The following is a 22205-nucleotide window of genomic DNA, read 5'->3' on the forward strand; positions in this document are numbered from 1 at the left end:
GATGGGGGACAGGCACTCATTGGAGCACCTGGCATATTAATAGAGGAAGGGCACCGAGTGCGGCTGGAGCACAGAGAAGACACCAGCTGACTGCCTGATGGGGAGGATTTCATAGGAGAGGGGGCATTTTGGTTGGGTTTTGAAGGATGCACAGGAGTTTATCAGGAGAGAAGGGGCAAGGGCACAGGCAACAGCATGAGCCAGTAGCTTTAGTACTCAGAGGGCATGGTATGTCTGGGGAATGGAAGGAAGTCCCAGGGGCAGGAGTGCAGGGTCAGGGGTAGTGAGACGGAGTCAGGCTAGGAGGGATGCTGGGCCCTATCACAGATCTCAGGAGCAGAACCTTTGAGCACGTGGGATTGAGGAGACTGACTGGCTGTATCTGTGGCCTAAGCAGGGTGTCCCCTGACAGGGACTCTGGGCTGGTCTCTGACACCTCCTCCCTGCCTGAATCTTTAGTCCCTGGTCCTGACTTTCGTCTGGCTACCCTCCCCTCCTTCCCAGGAGCCCTGGCCCATTCTGGGCCTCCCCAGGGGAGCCAGGGCCCTGTTTCCCCAGGAGAACCTCCCCACAAAAAGGGAGAGAATCCTCCTTTGTGGAGCGACCACAGAGAGTCAGGTGCTCTTCTTGGGGCACCCTACACAGGACTCCACTTAACTGTAGTCAGCGGGCACGCTGGATGTCACACCCTGTCCCTTCCACAGATGAGGACATGAAGCCTCCAGGAAGCTGAAACCCTTGCTCAAGACAACACCGCAGCTGATGACAGAGTCGGACCTGAAACCCGAGGTTTGTCTCAACTCTGTGTTGGCTGGACTATTGCACGACCTAGCTCCCTTTTGCCTCCCAAAAAATTTTTAAAGAATGGAACCCCCTACCAAGACTCCCTTTAGCAATCAGGGCAAATGACAGGCCCAGGTGCTCTCTGACTCAGCCTCGCTATCTGGGCAGGTGCTCGGCTCTCCTCCTGTTCAGAGAACAGCTGGTGCTGCCAGGCTGAGGAGTGCTCTGCCAGGGCTCCAGCCAGGGTAGGGAGCAGGCCCATCTCTGGGTCTGGGGGCTGGCGACGCCTGGGGAAGCTTCCGAGGAGCTGCCAAGTGCAGGACTGGCTCTCTGTGGGGCTCCTGGTGGGGATCTGGTCTCCTTCCTCATGGCCGATCGCAGAGCAGGAGCCAGGGTGCAGAGAGGAACAGGGGCCACCATCATGGGGTTGGGTCTTGCCTCCCAAGCACTGCAGCTTCTGAATTGACCAAACTGCTCCTGAATCTGGAGTCCTGGCTCCAAGGGCTCCCTGTGTCCCTGGGCTTGATGCCTCTTGGAGCTGGAGCTGCTCCAGGGCCCACCCTGCCCTATGCCAGCCCCTCCCGGTAAAGAAAGAGATTTCTTCAGGGTACAAGACACTAATAGCCTAGCGGGGGGGGGGGGGCTTTCCCCAGGGGTGATCAGAAGACAAAAGGGGGTACCCTGAAATGCAGATTCTGTATCCTTTAAAACATCCCCAACATAGCACCTACTGTGTGTCCAGCACCTACTGTGTGTCCAGCACCCACAGTCTAGGGAAAAATAATGATAACAGCTAACACAGACATAGCCCTTCCTGAGCACTGTACAGAAGTCACTTGTCTACTTCCCATGGCAACATGCAGTAGGCCCTAATACTGTCCCCATCTTATAGATGGGGAAACTGAGTCTCAAAAAGGTGAAGGAAACTGCTCCGTCTCCCAGCTGGGATCTGAACCCAGCCCTTTGGCTCTGGAGTCCACATTAAACACCACACTACCCAACTCTCTATGTCCATCATTGTTTTAAAAAAAAAAATAGGCACTGTAAAATGGGACAGCCACTTGAGAAAAGTCTGGCAGTTCCTCAAAATGTTGAAGACAGACAGAGTTACCATAGGACCCAGCGATTCCACTCCTAGGTACATACTCAGGCGGAATGGAACAGAAGTCCACACAAAAACCCATACCTGAACGTTCACAGCGGCATTTTTCATGATCGCCAAAAAAAACCTATTGCGGTGGGACAAAATGTGAATGTCTATCGACGGATGAGTGGATAAAGAACACATGCCTATCCATACAATGGCTACTCCTCGGCCAAGAGCACAGCGAAAACATGGACACCTGCCCCAACCCGCACGAGCCCTGCAATCTTGAGACCACGTGAGAGAAGCCCGTCACTAAAGGCCACATGGTGTCTGATCCCATGACATGAAATGTCCAGAACAGGCGAATCCACAGGGACAGGAAGCACTTCAGCGGCTGCCAGGGCCGTGGGAGGGAGTGACAGTGAAGGGGTACGGGTTTCTCTTCAGAGTGACAAAAATGTTCTAAAATTCTCTGACGGTTGCATAAGTCTCGGAAGATATGAAATATCATTGAGTTGTACACTTTAAATGGGTGAGTTGTATGCTATATAAATTATATCTCAGGCAAGTTGCTAAAAAATCACCACTCTGGGCAAAAGCGGAGGCGTACAAGCCCGGGGCACTCGGGGAGACAGAGCATGGGGAGTCCCAGCTGCCTGTGGGAGGGTCACCACCCGGTGGCATTCCGCCAGCTTGCCACTTCTCCAAGCCAGGCCTGTTCCCAGCTTCCCGTGTCAGACATGGGACTTAGGGGCGGGCATAGCACAGGCCATTCTCTGGTAGGAGAGAGGACTCGGGCCGCCTCACCTGGGGCAGGTGCACCCTCAAACACCCCCTTTTAAACTCTGCCTCCACAGCTCCAGGGTCCCCAGTTCCAGAAGCCTTTCCTGGCCTCAGAGACAGAAGGAACCATTCGCTTGCAAGCCCCGAGCCCCACACAGACGTGGATCAGAGAGCTCGGCCAACTAGGGGGACAGCCACCGTCCCCAGGCAGCCCCAAGCCCTGGGATCCGTGGCAATGCTTGTGTTAGGCAAGGGATGTTCATTTCCTGAGCACCTACTAAGTGCCAGGAGCCACTTGAGGTGCTCCACGCTGGTTTTCGCCTTTGCTCTCTTTCCTCTAGTCAGTCTTTTCAAATCTAGGCCACCTCTGCGAGATGCTTTAGTGACTGAAGAAAACCTGCCCCTGACCTCAGATGTCCCCTTGAGGCAGGAGTGGAGCGTGGGGCGGGCTGGCCCTGGGGTAACCCGTGATGTAAGAGCTGTCCCTCCTGCTGAGATGCCATCTCGTCTCATCCTCGCCTGCTTGATTCCACTTTCATAAGCTTATTCATAGTAAAGGACCAGGGAGTGCTCCGTGTTTCCCCAGAGTATTTGTAACATGAAGGAGACCCAGAGGAGGCTCAGCTTCGCTAGAGGGAAGAGGGGAGGTATGGCTCTCCTTCCAAGCCCCTCGGATTTATGTTTAACTCTGGCACACGGCACAGCTCAGGCATACAGAAGGTGCTTACTACGTGTTAGTTAAATGATGGCCCAACCTCAGACCGCGCCTCCCATCTGGGAACCCACCTCCTAGAAAGCTGCTGGGTGAGAACAAGCCAACAAACCCCCTTTTGTCAGGGAGACGGAGCCCAGAGGGGAAGTGTGAATCCCAAACCCCACCAGCAATGTGTGGGAACTGCACCCAACTCCACTTGTGCTAGAGAATGGGTCTGACCGTGAGAAGCAGGACAGGACTGCGGGGAGACCCCCTGGCATCCCATGTCGGACTGCAGCCCGGGGTGGGCAGGCTGAGGGCCGGGCTGCAGCCCACGGTAGGGAAGGAAGGGACTCAAGAGCATATGCCTGGGTTTTCTTGCCATCCTCCCACCTCCTCTGGCCTCCAAGGAAGATGCCAACCAAAGGACAGAAGCTAGCCGGACACCCAGCCCACGGGGCCTGATGCCTCTCTTCAGCGTCCGGCCGGATCTCCCACCTCTACGCACTGCGTTCTTGTTAGCCCTGCCCCACGGTCACCTGTGGTCCCACGGCACTGACCAGAGCCCTGGGCGTGAGAACCGTTTCTGGAGACGGCCGTAAATCAATCAGCGGAAGCAATTTCCAAGTTGTCCTTCCTCACTGGTACATTCATTGTGATGGGGACAGGTCAAGTGAAAAGGCAGAAAGAAAAATCAAACTGGATCTCCCCACTTGGGCCTTAATAGATTCAGCTTCTCCAAAGAGAGTCAAAGCAAAATCTCTCTTTGCCTTCCCCAGGCAACCCTCGGGCTAAGCAGTCTAAAGATACCCAGGGACGACTGGGTGGCTCAGCCGGTTAAGCGTCTGCCTTTGACTCGGGTCATGATCCCAGGATCCCAGGATCGAGCCCTGGATAGGATTCCCTGCTCAGCGGGGAGCCTGCTTCTCCCTCTCTGTCTGCTTGCTCCCCCTGCTTGTGCTCTCTCTGTCAAACAAATAAATAAAATCTTAAAAAAAAAAAAAAAAAAAAAAAAACGACACCCAGATCGTCCCAGGCAGAGCTGGGAACTTGACAGGCCTTGTTTTGTGTCGCAAAGGCCACAAGTGACTTAAAGCTGGTCATTACAGCAAGCTTGCAAACTAAAAATAAAATGTCAGCAGCCTATTCCCCACTCACAAAGCAGCGCACAGAAGTCCCAGCGATGAAGTGCCAGGTTGCCCCCCAGGGAGTACGATCAAGGTCAGGGTGCGGCTGGGTCCTCACAGTGTAAGCTGTTCTAGGTGACAGCTGTAGGGCAGTGAGATCCCAGCCCCCGCCCACCCTCCTGGCCCCCTTTGATATAAGAGATGGATCGGGGACTTAACCAGACCCCGTGGTGTGAGGACAGTGTCTGGCTTGGAGGGTGCAGAGGCTGCTCAGTGCCTGGCCTTGGGTCCCTTGCCCGTGGACAGCTCCCACTGTCACAGGGCATCTGGGTTCACTTGTCTGCCTCCCCTGAGCTTTGAGCTCCTCGAGAGCAAGCACATCTTAGCTCTGGCCTGGCTCAACAGTAGAAGCTCAATAAAGTCTTCAATAAAATGCATGGGAGCATTGGCTGATCCCCCCCAGAGCTCAGAGGTGGCCATCAGGACCCCTGCCCGACAGAAGTCGAAACACCAGCCCGGAGAGCGCGGTGGAAGGCTCAGTGCGCCCAGGATTGTCTGCTTACACAGCCCCGAATTCCTGCCCGCCGGTGGAGTCTGCCAGGATGCCATGCTCTTCCCTGAGCCCTCAAATCCCTGCACATCCCCCACCCAGAGCCGTTCAGCAGTTCAGCTACAAACACACTGGACGTGGGGCCGGAAGCCCGAGTCTTGGCTCTGCTGCTAACCAGCTTGCCGTGTGACTTTGGCCATAACTTCCTTTACTGGGGCTCAGTTTCCCTGTAGGTTAAGTGAAAAGGCTGACCTCCTGAGTCCCTCCAAGTCCTTCAAGTACAAGCCCACAGAACAGGGATCGCCTGGTTCCTCAGCGATCCCTTTAGTCTCTACCTTTAACACATGCCTGGAGCCCACCTTCTCACCACCTCCCCCGCCCGCACGCTGGCCCAGCGTCCACCACCTCAGGCCCTGACAACGGTCTCCCCGTTGGTCTCCCCGCTTCCTCCCTCCACCCCACCCAGTCCATTCTCAGCACAGTAGCCAGAAACCACCCTTCTAAAGCTCAGTGGGATCCTGGCCCTCCTCTGCTCAAACTCTCAGTATCACTGCATCTTGCTCAGGGTCAAAGTCCAAGTCTCAACAAGCCTTGCATGGCCCTGCTGGATGTGGGATTTCATTACTTCTCCAGCCCCTTCTCCTGCTACCGTCCCCTCCCTCCTGCCCTCCAGTTTCTAGAACATCCTGGACAACCTCCTGCCGCAGGGCCTTTGCACAGGCTGTCTCCTCCTGGATGTTCCTCCTTGAGATAAGCTCCTGGCTCTCTCCTTTGCCTCCTTCAGGCCTTTGCTTAACTGTCCTAATTTGAGAGGCTGCCTTATTTATTTATTTAGCATTAATCCCCATCTGACGGTCTTTGTTTATTATATGTCTACCCACACTAGACGATAAACCCAGGAGGGCCAGGATTTTAAATGTATCATTCCTTTATACCCAGCTCCCAGAAGAGTGGGCACTCACTAAACACTGAATGAACACACTGAATACAACATATGGAATGGATACATGTTGCTCAGGTTGGATCGTGCTGCTAAAATGAACAGCCTGGGGCCTCACAACCTCCGGTTTGAATGGCATCACCTCAGGAGTCCTTCTGAGAATTCCAAGCTCTGGACACTGTCTCCAGGAATCAAAGTGATTGCTCTAGGCAGGTTTGCAGCTCAGGAAGTGTGTGGAGGAGGAAAGCAAGGAAATGACCCAGAGAACACTGACCGGACCTGATCCCGGGAGGTCTGAGGGTCAGTTCATAAGCAAAGGGTTCCAGATGCCTCCTTGCCAGGTTATAAACATGGCCTCTGGGAGTGCACTGGACGCCGCTCATGGGGAAGCACAGGAGACTGTGGCAGTGGCCACGTCCTCAGAACAGAGGGAAGGCCGAGATGGGGAGAGGGGGAGCAGGAGGCAGCCAGAAGGGGGGCTGCCAGTGCCGAGGGCCTGTGGGCAGAGCTCCAGAGAAGCCCCAGCTGGGACAACGGGAATGGAGACAGAGCCACTGGCCTTGCACGGCCTCCCGGAGAGCGTAAGCCGAGTGCACGCAAGCCTGGCTCTCTGAGAGCTACGATGCACCTGTGCGAACCTCAGCAGGTGCCCGGGAGCCAGGACCAGAACCACAGCCTGAGGCGTGCCCTTCTGCCACCTGGGTGAAAATAAAGCATGCTCTCAGGAAGTGCACCTCCTAGGTCACAGGCAAAGCCAGGTAGTGAGCACCTAGAGGCCCCGGAGACGCCTCCTGAGAACAGAGAGGCCGGAGAGCCCGAATCGAATCCGGCAGGGCACCCTGCACGCGGCGGAGAGGTGCTGACAAGCTCGGGTGGAAGCCCCTCCCCGCGCGGCCCAGGTCCCGCACAGCGCCCGCGTTGTGTCAAGGCCCCGCATGAGAAAAAGAAACATGGCTGAGGGAAGTGGGGGGGGGGGGACAGAGGAGGACTCAGACGCCCCCCCAGCTCTCTCCCAAACACAGGAGGGGGACGGCGGAGGAATGCAGGGAGCCGGCAGCATCTTTGCTGTAGGATGCAGCACAGTGTTGGGGAGTCCTGCCTCCCGACTGCGAGCTCCTGCCTCTCCCTGCTCACGGGCGTGGCCTCCCACTCCGGCTACAGCCACCGAATATGCTGACCGTCACAGGCCTAAACCCCCGGGAGCAGCTGCCGGCCCTCCCATCTGCGTCTGGGGTGCCTGAGGGCAGGGCTAAGCTTCTGCAGGTGAAGGAGAGAAGCCCCCACCCTGCCATGGGCCTCCATCCTGGGCCGAGGGGAGGCTGGGAGGCCAGCAGGCGTGGTGGGGACGGAAGTGTGTCAGTGCTGCTGTGGGCTGAGGTCTTGTTGGAGGTATCAGCCCTCTTCCTCCTCAGAAGGAGATAGTGACCTTGCTGAGGCCTCCCAGAGACAATGGCAGGAAGCGCCCCTCCCTACAAGAGCTGGGGGTGTCAGGAAGGAAGTGATGACCCAGAGCCTGGGCCTGCAGACCCTCCCCACAGAGGTGAACGTCAAATGCTAGAAGCCCTGAGCCCCGGCTCAGGGTGGCAAACGTCTTCATCTTCCACCCGCGTTGGGTGGATGCCAGAGGGCAGATGCTCTCCCCAGGCTGGGACCCCCTCTTTCAGGCAGACCCTCTGTGGGCGGCCCTGTGTCCCAGCCAAGCAGATGCAGGACACAGCCAGGCTGAGCTGAGCCCACTCCAGCTGCCCCCTGCCCTGCGCCCGCCCCGTCCCCACCTCCTGGAAGGAAGGGCTCCTGTTCCGTTAGAGCAAGGAGCGCCTCTAAAAATAGACCCTGCTCCTTAAGCCCCTTCCTTCCTTGCCCCCCTGCGGAGATGAGGAGGAGACTTCACATTGTCAACCCCTGGGGAAGGGCTGCCTCTCTCCCAAAGCATGCCAGCCAGGGCCCAGTGGTCCCAAAGCCTGTCACGGCCACAAACTCCCACGGGGAGCTCAGAGGCAGGTAGGGGGCAACCGTGATCTTCCCCTCTGCCACGAGCAGAGGTGAGACCATGGGGCGGGTGTCCTGGCAACACGAGGGTGTAACGTCACACGGGCGGGACGCCTGTCCTGTTCCCAGCTGCGTGCCTGGAACCCAAAAACAGTACCTGGTCTATCCTAAGGACAAAGCAAATGTTCACGGTATAAATGAGTAAAGCAGAGGAACTCCTGAGCACGCTTGGGGTTAAGTGGGGGCCCCAAATAAGATGGCCACAAGCTCACCATCTCTAAAACCCCATAACTGGGGAATGCAGTTGTTAAGAAGGAACAGAACTGCCTTCCGGTGGAAAAGGAAACAGGAAGTGAAGACGCTGTTGTCAGAGCTCAGGCCTTGAGGGCAGAGCAGTGCTCACCAGGGCCACCCGGCCAGGGCGACCTCACGCGCCCTGCCCTCCGGGAGGCTCGGGGGCAGGTGCGGTCCCCAGCCAGCCCTCCCCCACACCCACCCCAGCCGCTGAGACTCTGAGACTCTCAGAGAGTGAATTAAAACAAGACAACAAAACAAAAATACAACAGAGCACTCTCTCTTCTTAGCACTTGGAGGCCTTTTTACAGCAACTGAAAAGAATGAGCAATTACAGAGAAAACAGCCCGCGGTGCCAACATGGAAACACAGGAGTGAGGGGGGCGCTCGGCGGAGGCCTCGGCTGCCGTGCCCTGTTCCCCAGCAAGGATGGGAGGCCCAGAGGTGGGAAGGGGCTCACCTGCGGCCAGAAGGCAAGGAAGGGCGGGGCCTGGACCCCATCCTTTGGAGAAGCCTCAGCCATATTTGGAAAATCATGCCATGTGCTCCAGGGTCAGACTTGGGGTCCAATCCCAAGCCCACCCCTGACTAGCTGTGTGACCTTGGGCCAGACGCGTGCCACCTCTGAGCCTCAGCTCCCTTGTGTAAAATGGGATCCTTAGAGGAGCCGGTGTGTTCACACTGTGTTTAGGGAGGGACACTAGTGTTACCTCTGAGCCTCTTCACCCTGCTGGGTGAGTTTCTCCAGATGGAACATCCATCCTCCTTGTCCCCAAAGTTCAGACTGGCTGATTAGCATCCAGGGAGAGGGGTTCAGTGGAGTTTAGAACAAGAAAAGGCAACACCACTTTACCTGCTCCACCCACCAAAGGCCTTGGCATGACAAGAAGGGGACAGGGCGAGTCCTGTGCCAGAGACTGGAGGACAGGAAATGGGACAAGACGGACAAGAAGCCCAGGGGGACCCAGGGTAGGAGAGAAAGAGCTAAGCACTGGGAGTCCCACCGAGGCCACCATGCGGGGGACTCCACGGAGGACCTCAGACACGCCATGCCCCCCCACCGCAGCTCATTTTCTCAACCCGAGAAATGCTTACATGAAAACACACACACAGTTTTGTCCGTGTCACTGACTACAGCTTGTGGGAAATGCGGCGAGGCAGTGCCCAGCCCCTGCCCACTGCCAAGGCCTAGGAGTCCTGAAACTCCTGTCCTGCCCTGTTTACTGGGAGTGGGGAGCCCAAGGATGAGCCAGGGGCTCCAAGAGAAGAGAAGAGAAGAGAAGAGAAGAGAAGAGAAGAGAAGAGAAGAGAAGAGAAGAGAGGTCTGTCAGGGCACACTGTACAGGAGAGAGTCACAAGGGCCCCCAAATGGGTTGTACCATACCTGGAATCTAAAGGAACCACAGACAGAACATCAGTCCTACCTACTTAGTGAAGAGCAATCAATATTTGCAAGAAGCAGAATCGATTAATACAATCTACCCCATTAATCGGATAAAGTCAGATGTTTAAGGAAGAGGAAACAGCAAGAGAGCCCCTGCACCCCCAAACTCCAAAGTCAGTGGACGGTCCTTACCTGTGGGTCTGTGTGAGAAGGCTCCCTCGATGTCCTGCCACAGGAGGGACGACTTGCTAGGCACACGGAAGGGTGTTGGGGACCAGGACGCACGTGTCAGCATCCTGCAGGGAGAAGCCGGTGGGGGAGGAGGTGAGACACCAGCCGCTCTGGTCACTCAGGGCAACCCAGCTGGCGAACCGACAGGGCCCGGCCTCATCCTGAGCAACGCCAGAGACCGGAAATCTAGCTGTGCTGAGGGGAGAGGACAGGGGACAGTGGGTGGAAGGAGTCTGCACTCGACGAAGGGACCCGGTCCGGGATGCGGTCCCAGAGGCTGATGCCCCCGACACTGCCCAGGGCTCCCTCTGCTTCGGAGGAGAACCAGGACCCACACCCCAGCACACAGCAGCTTTCTCGGCACAGAAGCCCAGCTCAGAGCTCTCAGCCTCAACCCTGAGATTTTTCACCTATCAACCTTTGGGATTGCAGGACCCCAGGCTGCAGAGGGCAGGCAAACGGAAGAGAAGGGGAAACAGCAGCCTAGACCTCTTGGCCACCAGCCGGGAGCATCCTGGTGCCCGGGGCGGGGTCACGAGCAGCGTCATAGGGTGATGCAGACAACTCTCTCCTTCCCATCAAGTCCCTGCAGTTGGGCGGTGTGTAACTGGAGACCCACCTCCGCCAGATATCTGGAGGCCAGAGATGAACACTCACAACATGATGGAAAAGGTGGAGAAATGGATTTCTGGGGAGTCCCGGGTGCAATCAGCCTCGGAGACATCAGAAAATTCACAGGCACCACTAAAGCCGCCACCCAGCCCGGGGCTCCCACCAGGGCCCACACCTGCAGCTCGACACATTCTCGTTTGTCTGACGCACTTGCCAGACCCCATGCGGAGCCCAGGTAGCGGGCAGCAGCCGGGGAGGCTTTCCCCTGACCGTGACCGGAAGGCAGGCCCCCCCGCCCCACGTTGCCACACCCAGAGGCTGGAGAAGTCATGGTTCTTTAGGAACCAAGTCTCATCTCTGGAGAGACCCGCACCAAGGACTGAGGCCAGGCACCGGAGGCTGCAGGGACACCAGCCTAGGCCCGCCAGGGGCTGGCCGTCTTGACAGAGGTAAAAGCAAAGTGAGGGGCATTCCGCGGAGGCTCGGGACAGCAGAAGTGATAAAGTGCCGAACGAGGGCACAGGCAGTGAGAGTTCCGAGGAGGGAGAGGCTCTAACTGGGGATGGCACAGCAGTGGGAGGTGTGGCTGCGAGCAGTGGAGACCAGCTTTTCACACGCCCACCCTCCGCAGTGCAGGCCCACACTCCCGGAGGAGCCACGGCCAATTCTGCAAAGTCCTCTGCGGGCCGGGCCTGCAGGAGTTGAGGCCCCGTCTCGGCCGTGCACCTGCCCCTCCGGTCCATGGCCGCACGTACACCCCCATATACACACTTGGACCCTCAACGTGCAAAATGTCTCAGGGGTCCCAGGCCCCCGGCTGGGCATGCAGGGGCGGGGGATGAGGGGGGCTCCAGCTTCTCTCCTCTACGTGCCACCAGATTCCACACACACACACACACACACACACACGCCCTGCCTCTGTGTGGTTTCTCCGTTCTGTGTCTTCGCTTCCACCACAAAACCTCTAAACCCAGAGTGAGGTCAGTGTAAGTCTCCCCCATTTCAGAGGTAAGGACACCCGCAGGGAGGGTAGGGGGTTTGCCATGGTAACACACCAGTCAGTGGCAAGCCGGATTCTGAAGGCCAGCCCCTCTCCACTCCACCGTGACGCCTCTGGTGGGTGAGAAGGTCAACTGTGACTCAACCCGGCAGAATCAGATCTGCGGGGGCTGCGAGAGAAAAACGCACACTCCTTACAGAGAGGTGCACCGTGGGGACATCATTTTTCTGACAAAAAAGCATTTAAAGTCCGAAAAGTGAATGCAGGATCTGCTTAAGGAGTGAGTCGGCTCCTCGGGGAACCTCTAGGGACCTGGGCGGCGGGGGGGCACGAATCATCACTGGAATGAAATCGGAAGGCACTGCCCTGAGGCAGGTTTCCTCCTGTGACCCCTCACACGAAAGGCGAAAAGCCCGTCCGCCCACGCCTTAGGGAAGACGAGAAATCACAATAAAACACGGGCCGCTGCTGGGAGCGGCTGCAAGCCCCTTCCGTGCACACCTGTCGTTTGTGGTCTGGGTGGGGGGTTCGGAAACCGAGTAAGACGCGGTAGCGTATCTGCTGCCGATGAGGGAACAAAAAGAAAACATTCACGCCTTTACGTTTTCCTCCCCGGCTTTACTGAGATATAGTTGACAAAACGGTGGTATATTTAAAGTGTACGAGACATGATGTTTGACACACCGAGAGGATTCCCACCATCGAGTTAATTAGCACATACATCACCTCACAGAGCTACCCTTTTGGGGAGGGGGGAGGGGGAGAACACTTACATTCTATCCTCTTCGCGAATTTCAATTACACAATGGATATCATCAACCATACTCGGGTGTTACACGTTAGGCCCTCTCCTTGACATTTCAAAAGCTAAATCTTCACTATGCCTCATGAATGATTTGGAAAATGGCCGGGGTGCGGGGGGGGGGGGAGGGAGGGGACAGGCGGGGGGGGGGCGGAAATAAATAAATTTCAAAAACCCACCTTTTGGAGGAGTTGAAAGTGCTTTCCTGAAAATTTCTCGGATCTCTGACTGATTTCAGTCAGTGGACATGAATTAGTAAGTGAATCTTTTTCTCTATACAACTTCTATTAATAGGATATCGGTCTCTTCTCATCCCCACCAAATAAATGTCAAACAAACACTTAAAGAATACCGGTTTGATGGGGTGCCAAATTACTAGCTTGCCCAGACGTCTGTATGTCTCAGGCTGGCCCTGGTTGAAAGCATAAGTTCCAAACGAGTGGGTGGTATAACTGAAGTTAAACACTGTGGGTTCCATCCCCCGTTGACATGGAGACCGGGAGGCAGGTGGCAGAAGAGCGTGCACAGACGGACAGATGCGAAGGGTGGGGGCACCACGGCCAACCGCGAGGGCTGCTGGCCCAGGCCGGGCCACCACAGCCCTTGCTTCCATCCCGAGGCACGGTGCCTCGTTCTCTGTTTCATTGAGATAGAATCTTCACGCCATACATTCACCCTTTCAAAGTGTACAATTCGGCACATTTAGCGCATTCACAAAGCTGTGCAGCCATCCGCCATCCGCGCTCTCGTTCCAGAACACTTCCTTCATCCCCGAAGAGAGACCCATACCCATTACCACACACTTCTCCGTTCCCGCTCCCCCCCGTCCCTGGCCAATGCCAGCCTGCTTCCGTCTCTATGGATTGCCTGTTCTGGGCATTCCATACAAATGGGTGCGTAATACGTGGCCTTCTGTGTGTCTGGCATCGTGTTTTCCAGGGTCATCCGTGTTGTAGCAAGGGTCAGTGCTTCCTTCCTTTCTACGGCCGAATCACTCCACTGGACGAGCACACCACGTTCTGTTTATCCACCCATTTGGGTCGCTTCCACTGTGGGGCTGCTGTGAACCGAGCTGCTGCGAGCATCCGCAGACAAGCTTTCGTGCACAGGTGTGTTTAATTCTTTGGGGTCTGAACCTAGGGGTTCCTAACGTATTAATAAAATAACTGAAAACAAGCAATACGTTGTATTTTCGCCAAGATTAAAAGGGTGCAAGGTGAGCGTGAGTTTCAGTCTTGTCCCACCTCTCCTCCAGAGGCCAATATCAATTCTGGGGTGATTCTCCCAGAGGCATCCTACACACACACACACCCAGGAAACCCGGCAACCAGGTGAGGCTGGGGTCAGCCTCGTATGCTTTGGAAAGAGCAGCACAGGGCCCAGGGCGCGTCCCGTCGGAAGCCGCTGCGCAGAGAAGAGGTGAGGCGGCTGGTGGCTGAGGGGAGCTCTGGGGCCAGCGGGCTCTGCCATCTCTCAGCAACGTGGCCTTGAGCAACTCATCCTCCCTGGGACTCAGCTTCCTCCCTGTAAAAGGGCGCCGACATAGGTTCCCACGCCACAGAATTGCTGTCAGGAGCCGGGGAGCTACGGAGCGCCAGCACGAGGTGCCGAGCCTGGCCCACGGGCACCTGCGCTGCAGTCACTCCTGCTGCTCATCCCTCTGACCTGATCCTCGGTTTGCCCATCCAGAAAATGGAGGTGGGCACCTCCCACGCACGGTTACAGCATGGAACACATGAGACCTCTGCGTAGCCCAGCGTGCTACCATTTCTGCATGGCCGGTGCTCAGGAAAGTCAGACCGGCTACACTGCGTCCCCAGGCTCCCAGTGGTGAGAGAGCAGCTGAGCTCCCCACACCCGCCCTCTCACTTGCACAAAGGAGGAGCCTGCCTCTTGGACCCCACACCTTGGATGGGTCGCTGGATTTCTTCTTTTTTGTCCCTCCCCCTCCCCCCAACACCCGCCTTCTGGATCCTTCTCTCTGCTTTCTCAGCACTCTACTCTGGAGCTGAGCTTCCTTCTCTGAATCCCAGACTGTGGAGGCAGCGGGGAAACCCTCAAGGACCTTCAAAGTTGAGAGCCCTCAAGTGAGGAAGGAAGCATTAGCAGGGCCATCAGAAAGCTGTTAGGAGCAATTTTCCTCCCAGCTGGCAGGAGGCAAAGCAGAGCCCGAGGAAGAAGCTGGGACCTCGGAAGGCAGACCAGGGAAGAGAAACTGAACCATGCTTCCTTCGGTGTGCAAAAGTTCGTGTGGGAGAAAACCAGCACACACGCGCGTGCACACACACACACACGCACGCACACTCACAATAAAAAGGAGAAATTCTTAGCCTGCAGCAGTTGGTAGCATTATGTAAAATTCCAAGCCCACAAAAATATCATTTGGATGATAAAAAGTTAAATTTAGCTAAGTACAGAGTGACTAATACTATGAGGGACAGGCAGCACCCCCAGTTGCCTGGAGCTGATACAGCTGGCTTCTAGAAACTTTTGACAAGTAACCAGGGCCTGGTGCGGCACAGAATAACAGATTATGTAATAGGAGGCACAGCCATCAGCAATACCAAACACAGTGAGCGCCGCAGTCTCCCTCGAGGGAGGGGACGGCCCGGCTCTTGCTTGAGCTTCTCCAACAGAACCTCGCCTCTGGAAGCCCGGGCCACGGGGATCTGGGCGTCCAGAGGCATCTGAGAGGCAAGCCAGGCCTTGGAGGTAGTGTGTGCGAGCGGGCCCACCTGCCTCTTCTGCAAAGATCTTTTCCCAGAGTGGTTGTGGCGGACGGTTACCGTGGCGGACCCGGTGAGCCTCGGCCTTGCGGAGTCCCGGCCCTCTGAATCTAGTCTGGCCCCAAGACCTGTTCTAACCAACAGAACGGGCTGGAAGTAGCACTGTGCCAGCTTCGGGCCCAAGCCTTGAGGAAGGCCTGGCAAAGACGTGAAGGCAGAGAGACTCAAACAGATATTTGCACACCTCCGTTCACGGGAGCACTGTTCACGATAGGAAGAGGTGGACACAACCCAAGCGTCCAACCACGGATGAATGGATAAGATAAACGAAACGTGGTCCCTTCACACAGTGCAGTATTGCTCAGTTTTAAAAAGGAAGGTCATTCTGGATGAGCCCCGAGGACACGCGCTGAGTGAAACAAGCCAGTCACAAACGGACAAGAACTGTGCCGTTCCACCCACCTGAGGTGCCCCGAGGAGTCCCATTCTCGCGGACAGAAAGTAGAAGGCTGGGCACCAGGGGCTGGGGGCGGGGGAGCTGTTGCGTAACAGGGACAGAGCCTCAGCCTTGCAAGACGAAAGAGCTCTGGAGATGGAGGGTGGTGAGGGCCGCACAACAGTGCAAATGTACCTAATGCCGATGAACTGGACACGTAAAAACGGCGAAAGTGGTAAATTTTATGCTATGTGTATTTCAATACAATAAAAAAATTAAATTAAAAAGAGGAAAAGGTGGAGGAGGAGGCCTGCATGCTTCTGTGTATGTGCCCTGGGGAAGCAGCCACCGTGGAGAAAGCCCAAGTCTCGGGAGATACTAAGCCGTGAGAAGCCCAAGTCGGCCATGGGGAGAGGTGGTGAGGAGGGGAACCACCGTCCCAGCCCAGAGCTCCAGCTGAAAGAGCCAAGAGCCAGCCCCGACTTACCAGCCATGGGAGTGGGACCGTCTTGGAAAGGGATCTTCCACCCCCAGGCAAGCTGTCCCAGCTGACACCAGCGGAGCAGAGATGACCTGTCCCCACCAAGCCCTGCCCAAATTGCCATGTTCTGAGCAAATAAAATGGTGGATGTTTTAAGCCTAAGTTGGGGAGCACTCTGTTGCAGGGATGAATGACTGACACAGCGGTCAGGATCTCTAATGGCTTTGGGGGACACATCCGTTCCGAATGTGAGACCAATGGAGGTCTTTCACACGCTCACAGGTGAATCACAAAGGCAAGGCAGTGTCTGAATAAGTCTCAGGAAGAGACTTCTTTTCTACTCCCCAAATCCCCATGGAACACACGCTGAAATCGAACAGCTGCTGTGAAGGCTGGGGGTCTCTCCAACCATCCATCAGAGCAGCCAGGACTTCTGTTCACTGACACGACCATCCCGTCCAGAGCAGGGACGTGTTCACTGTGCACGGAGGTGCTCCCTGTGTGTGGGGCTGAGACCAGAGTTCTCGCTGGGCTGACTCTGGGTGAGTCAATTCCCTCCGGGATCCATTTCTCCATGTGTCTAGTGAGGAGGTTGGCCTCTAAAAGGGCCTCTCCATTCAGCCCCAACATTCCGCAACCTTCCAGTTGTGGCAGAAGGGAGTGCAGGAACGTAACCCAGAACACTGAACATAGGCCAGGTGACTGGCACTGGGATTTACAAGGCAGGCACACACAATCCTCGTCCTCTGCCCCCTGAGAAGCCCCCTCTTGTCTCTGTGCCCTTCACGGTCGTTCCTTCTGCAGCACTTCCTGTGCCAGTCTGGCTCGGTCCAGTTTCCTCTTCCTAAAGGACATCTGTAGCCCCCAGGTTGAAGGTGGGACTGGGAGAGTAGTTCTGTGAGTAGGGGAACATACACCCCTTCCAAGCCTGGCCCCTAAAATGCCCACACGATCCTCAACGCCTTCTGTCTTCACTCACCAGTCAGCTGACTGCCCAGCTCCAGTGGAGGACCCCAAGGGAACCCTAGGGGATGGCAGAAACTCCACAGGAAAGGATGCTGGATCCCCGAATCACTGCATGGAGGACACCCCCAGAGCATCCAAGTCAACTGCAAGAGTGGGAACAAGCCTTTTTTGGGATAAGCTGCTGAGACCATAATAACTGCTTGTTATAGCAGCTAGCATTACTTATCCTAACTAACATATTCACCAAACCGTTACTACGTGTCAGACATGTGACGGACGAACAGGAGAATCAGGCCAGGCCTGATCTCGGCCCTCTCAGCATCACTGACCTAGTTAGCAGTTCAGGGAGACCAGATATTGACTGGTTCTGCACCCAGCAATCACACGCTAAGCACATGATGAGAGCTTCTTCACAGATCCAAGCCCCACTCATATTACCTGCTTCCGAAAACCTTACAACCTACGTTTGCCTCCCCAAAACATAGATGAGTAAAGAAAGAAAGAAACCAAAAAGGAAAGAGAAAACCTATCCTAAGACTCCTGAGGACAAATCTATAAGCAAATCAGTAAAAATTTTAGCTATGCGCTTCCTGGTAGGCAAAGCAAAGAGGGAAATCTGCTGGGCCACAGAGCTCTCGCTGACATTGAAAAACATCCTGGTTCATGCTGAGAAACAAACTTTTCCCTGCTAAGAGCTCTAAGGGAATGCTCCCTGGGGTCTCCACGTGAAGGACTCGGTGTTCGGGCAGGAGGCAGCAAGAGGAGGTCGAGCTTGCCCTGAAAGCCGTCCCCTTCACCTGTGGCCCAATTGGCTCTCGATTGCGGCGAGCTCCTGAATGCTTCCTCCTCCTTATTAATGTCCACACGGCAGCACATGATAATGACGCAAAACAGTTACACCCCGTAGACCACCTGGCTGCTCGATGCAGTTTGTTGTCAGACACGTGCCCGTCCACAAACGCTGAGCCTTGGTACTGATGGGGGCTGGGCTCAGGGTTTCAGACAGCGACCCTCGGCCCCGTCCCTGGCTCGCTCCCAACCACGGGGCCCCAGAGAGGGGAGTCTGCAGGCCGAGTCTCTGCCGGCCTGCACCTTGTGGGCCTCGGCTCCTGCAGGCTAAGAGCAGAGCTCTCAAGCTCCCACCCTGTGATCTGTCTGCACTGAGCACCGATAATAACAGTCTCACTTCCATTTATCAAGGACTCCTTCAGGCCTCGAGTGCTCCAAACAAGACTTCACTCGGCAAGACAGCTCGACTCTGCAGCCACCTGGGGGAATTCTCTAGCGATGCCGTGGGGCTGAGGCAGAGTCTGAGGCAAATCCGGCACCGTTCGCCTGTGTTTGACACTGCTTCTCCGGAAGCTTTGTCAGGCTCAGGGGTGGGGGCAGCAACAAGGATCCGTGATCGCGGCTCCAGGAGGATGGAGGACGGTGGCCTTCACCTTGCCCAAGTGACAACTTCTTCCTTCTGTCCATGTGGCTCTGCTGAATTGTGATACCAACCTGAGTTTCTGGGTCGACATTAAATGTTTTCCTTTTTTAAGAAATTCGGGGTGTTGGGTGGGCTGTTTTATTATTATTATTTTCTTAATTTTAGTAAAAGCAAAAAAGTTCCATTCGGAGCCTGTTCAAAAGTAGCGATTTTCTTAATGGGAAGCATACGCTCACCGCCCACGTGAGGAGCGATGTCAGCTCAGCAATCACAGCGGCCTGTGAATGTGGTAGGTCGTGTCACCTTCCAGACAAACGTGAGTCAAATGGAAACTCGTCACAGGTGCCTGCGTGGCCTCCCATGGTGGCTTCAGGCTCTGACAACGGTTTTCAGATGGGTGCACGGTAGGGAAGGCAAGGCGGTGTTTCCGTCAACTATGAACCCACAGCGGTCGGGGCTCTTTCACAACTAACACCCTCTAAGACATAAAATGCCCCAGACGCTGCTCTTGGCCTGGGTAGCACACGGTTTGGGCTCCGGTGCCATGCGGCTACCCCGCCTCCTGGAATGTTCAGTTTGAGCTGTGCAGCGCGGGCTAAGACAGTGTGGCTCGGAGCGATCGTGAGCGGGTCGCCCAGTCCCAGGGTGGCCAGGACACGCTGGTCCAGAGCAGGGGGCTCTCCCTGCTCTCGGAACCAACCCGGGGTCCTGCTCTGTCCTGGGACGCGCGCTTCGCTCTCTGCAAGTCGGGTGAGGACCAGAGACCCACACATGGACAGAGGACCCTGAAAAAAGGCATAACCCGCAGCCAGACACAGCACGGGGCCCGTTTTCCACCAAAGCAACGTTGCCTGAGGGAGAGTCAGCTCGTGCACACACCCTCTAAAAACAGACACTCCACTGGTCACACGCCCTGCACCTCAAGGAGGCTGGTGACCACGCAAAAGGCCAGGCGACATCTCTGGGACACTCTTCCGTGCTGGTCAGATCCCTGGAGCCCCAGCATCTACTCTGAGCCTCTGAGCAGTCTCAGGCAGATGTCCGCCCCACTCCCCAGCTTCTAGGCGGGACGAGGCAAATGCTCTTTTTGCAAACTAGGGGCACAGGAACATGGTGACAGAGATCACACCCAGTCACTGCTTGCCGGCGTCCCTCATAGCAAGCTCAGAAAACACCCAGCAGTGGGCCAGGGACAAGTGTCTTCTCTCATTTCTGAGACAGCACCTCAGGAGGGGGGAGGTCAGCCTGAGGCCCTCACATCACAGACGGGATCTTTTCAGGCACCACGGAGCCCTACAGGCCCAGCCCAGCTCCTTCCCCAGGGAGGTCTCTGTCTCCGGACCGGCTCTCACACCCCGGTGGGCGGTCAGCACCAGGCACCACCAAGCTCTTGCCAGTTCAAGGTGACATGAGAACATGGTTAACAGGGCAAGCTGTTCAAAAAGTTCCCGATAGTCTCTTTTCATTCTTGGATTAGGTCTTTCCTATTTGTTAGTGTCCTCTGCTCAAAAGAGCACGGCTACAGGGAACGGTTGCTTTCCTGTGTGTGTGGTTAATTATACAGGACACAAAATTTACCATCTTCACCACTTGTACAACCATCACCATGTGCCTCTCCAGAAATGTTTCATCCTTCCGAACAGAAACTCTGTACCTCCTTACTTCCCGCTGTCCCTTCTCCAGCCTCTGGGAACATCTGTGAGTCGTACAGCTCCTTAAAAATATAGGTCCTGGGACGCCTCGGGGCTCAGTCGGTGAAGTGTCTGCCTTCGGCTCAGGTCATGATCCCAGGGTCCTGGGATCGAGTCCCGCATTGGGCTCCCTGCTCCGTGGAGAGCCTGCTTCTCCCTCTCCTCCTGCTTTGCTGTCTGTGTCTCTCTCTGTCAAATAAACAAAGTCTTAAAAAAAATAATAATTTCCTTACCTTAGCAAAATTATTTTATAATTTTACAGGTTCTGGTGTAATTTTAAAGCATCTGGTGCTTCTCAGATCCTTGGTGATGGATAAGTTGACAGAGGAGGGGCAACCCCCAGCAGGAAGGCACCATCCAGGCCACCCCCTGCCCGGAGGAATCAAGGGCCCCCTTCCCTGCCGTGTGTAAGGAGGCACCTCATGGGAACCGGCGTCCTTAATCGGCTGTGCCAGGAACTCTTGCTAGAGCTGCCCTTTGCGGTGGAAAAGGCTCTCACACGGTTTTCTCCGGATTTTCATTTTACTTAAAAGCTCTTCCATGCCTGGGGTTTTGAGGTTAAAAACCACTGCCTCGCACTCACACATTGTAAGTGGGAGTGTAAATTGGTACTACCTCTATGGAGAGCACTTTAGCAACAGCTCTCGAAAATAAAAGGAAACCACCCCTCGACCTAGCAGTTCTACTTCTGGGAATTTATTCCACCGGTACAAGAAGGTTTGCATGAAGAGCTCCATACCAGGATGGAGACTCACCGCGGCACTTTTTGCTTCCAGGCCTCTGCCATTACAACACAAAACTCCGGGAAACAGATTGAACTAGTGCTGATACGTCCATCAGCCGAACACGAGGCCCAGCACTAAAAAGGGCCGGGCGGTCTAAGTGAACCAACAGAGCACCACCGCCAAGACTGACGAATTGTTAAGTCAAAATAGCAGGAGTGCAAGGGTAGGCAGCCATTTGTAAGGGTTTTTTTTCTAAGTAACATATATTCATATATGCAGAGAATCTTCCTGAAAGAATACATACATGCACAAAACTTAGCGATGGTAGTCGCCTCTGGGGAGGAGAATAGGGAGGCCATGGGCAAGAGTACAACCAAGTCAGCTTGGTACCAAGTATACGGTCTTTACGTATCCAGTGTTTTTCATATCAAGTACGGCCTTCATCCTCTATTTTATTTTATTTTTTTTTAGATTTTATTTTTAACTAACCGCTATACCCAACATGGGGCTCGAACTCACAACCCTGAGATTGAGTCACCTGCTCCACTGGCTGAGCCAGCCAGGTGCTCCATCCTCTATTTTATTATTTTATTGTAACCGATGAGTTTCAAGTTCCATAAATCAAAGAACATACCTGATTTATTTTCAAAACCTGGCCAACGCCTGCCATAGCATCATGTACAATTTTTTCGTGTGTGTTTTGTAATTTTTTTTTAATAAATGAAAGAATAAGTGAATGAATAGTGAAGAAAAGTGTTTGAAAAATTATAAATGTGGTTTGAAGACTAGAAAGCTGTGAGTCTTGAGTTGTTAGGGAAGGAAGAGGTAGAGTGGAAACAGACACTGGTTGATAACTGATGATCTCGGTAGAAAAAGCAGACTCAGTAAAGGAAGACGCACGCTACGGACAGTATGGGTAAGTTGCTGTTAGAAGTTTATCGAACAAGAGGGCGCCTGGCTGGCTCAGTCGGAAGAGTGTGTGACTCTTGATCTCAGGGTTGTGAGTTCAAGCCCCACACGGGGTGTAGAAATTACTCAAACAAGTTAATTTTTTAAAAAAAGGGAAGTTTATTGAATGGGAGTTTTTAAATTTAAATTTTAATAACAATATTTTTAAAAAAGCCAACATTTAGTGTTTCTTTTGATACAGCAGAATGCAAAGTAAATAACGGGTGGTCCAATGATTTTAAAATACTTTTTAAGACCACATTCCAGTCCGCCTTTTAACTGCATGAACCACATATTCCTAAAGAATCAGAAAGTAGATGAAAAAGCCATCACTCCCCAGTGAGGCAATAACACTTCTGAAATGCTCCCCAGGGATTGGCACAAACCCAGCTTGAGAACTCTCGCCCTATTAACCTCCACGACCCCGTCTGCCAGCGGGCAGCAACCCTGACCCTTTAGAAGCGGGCTGACCGGCAGAGCAAGGCCACCGGGCTGCCAGGAAAAAGCTGTCACAAGGCCCAAGA

At 54.9% G+C, this 22205-nt stretch overlaps 1 protein-coding gene across 14 annotated transcripts in view; it reads right to left on the reverse strand.

Moving 5' to 3' along the window:
- The window catches only part of PITPNM2 (phosphatidylinositol transfer protein membrane associated 2), a 133897-nt gene that overhangs the window by 93761 nt on the left and 17931 nt on the right, over nucleotides 1-22205 (reverse strand). For 11 of the 14 annotated variants that reach the window (XR_008956980.1, XR_008956981.1, XR_008956982.1 and 8 more), the window contains exon 2: nucleotides 9824-9927. The exons of 1 other annotated variant lie outside the window; for it this stretch is intronic. The gene's annotated coding sequence lies outside the window, so the exon portion shown is untranslated. Of the gene's footprint in view, nucleotides 1-9823; nucleotides 9928-15925; nucleotides 20198-22205 lie in introns of all 14 variants that reach the window. 2 more of the 14 variants (XM_057305743.1, XM_057305742.1) reach the window with 2 other exon arrangements.

This window comes from Ursus arctos, unplaced genomic scaffold, assembly GCF_023065955.2.
Source record: "Ursus arctos isolate Adak ecotype North America unplaced genomic scaffold, UrsArc2.0 scaffold_34, whole genome shotgun sequence".
Lineage (NCBI taxonomy): Eukaryota > Metazoa > Chordata > Mammalia > Carnivora > Ursidae > Ursus > Ursus arctos.